Source organism: Perkinsus marinus (assembly GCF_000006405.1).
Source record: "Perkinsus marinus ATCC 50983 genomic scaffold scf_1104296943464, whole genome shotgun sequence".
NCBI lineage: Eukaryota > Perkinsozoa > Perkinsida > Perkinsidae > Perkinsus > Perkinsus marinus.
In genome coordinates, this window is record NW_003211829.1 from 1 (window position 1) to 1,085 (window position 1,085).

Consider the following 1,085-nt stretch of genomic DNA (forward strand, 5'->3'; position numbering starts at 1 on the left):
CAGTTTTATCACGGGAAGTTGACATACAATAAGGAAAGAGAGAGGAGCTGACTCTGATGCAGAGACTGCGGATGCGTACCAAAACACGAGGTCCCGAAGGAGACGAAAGAGTACCAGCAACAGTGAAGCAGCTGATGGAAATGATACACTTAGGACTACAGTAGCCGGTGAACACTCACTGGGGTTACCTTAATCCATCTTTCTTTGCCTAGAAAGATGAGGGAGATCCATTAGCGTTGAGGGAACATTACTTTCCGCTTAGCTAGAAGCTCAGAGCTCATCACTATCAGAAAGATCTCTGATCGGCTCTCTACGCGGGAGGTTATACAAGAGTGACTGGGCGTGTCTGAGATATCGCTCGCCACTTCGCAAACTCCTCGAGCGATCTTCTCACATTACTCCTCATTGCGCTTATGAACAAGTACCAGCGCCAACTGTAGTCAGCCAAGTGCTAACTGTAGTCATGCGGCATACCTTGGATGTAAAGGAGGTAGGCTACCTCAGGTAGCCTTTCACTGCTTCGAGTTCAACATTGTATGACGTCACGTCATTGACGTGCCCGGATCAAAAATAATTCTAAATTCACTACGGGTGTGTAGCTCAGCGGTAGAGCGGCTGACTGCAGATCAGCAGGTCCTCGGTTCAAATCCGGGCGCGCCCTCAACATATTTTTCGCACAGTTTCTATTGCGACTCGTTCAACGAGGTTTATCTACTATATACACGTCGAGCGAGGCTCAGTTACGGACTTGAACACAGCAGAACTAGGTGACTACCAACTCGGCAGACAGTTCCGTGATATGTCCAACTTCTCGGCCTGGGAAGGCTGGAGCGAACGAACTTGAACCAGGAGTGTACGGTTCATGATCCAGCCGAGCCGGCTAGAGAACTTGTAACGGAAGATGTCGAATGCTCCACTTCCCCTGGGAGGATGGCGCACACTTCTCAATCTTGCCTTAGTCGTATGGTACCACTTGTAAGCAGAGACGGCTTTTTCTTCACTCTCCTGAGTTACTTTTTACCAGTTACAACACTAGCGGGCCTATAATCTTTTTTAGGACTGAGTCCCCGAATAGAGAGCAACTT

At 48.7% G+C, this 1,085-nt stretch overlaps 1 non-coding gene across 1 annotated transcript; it reads left to right on the forward strand.

The window, feature by feature from the left end:
* Positions 1–589: 589 nt before the first annotated feature.
* On the forward strand, positions 590–661 carry Pmar_PMAR014479. The gene has a single exon. It is a non-coding gene; the product is annotated as a tRNA-Cys (tRNA).
* Positions 662–1,085: the final 424 nt, after the last annotated feature.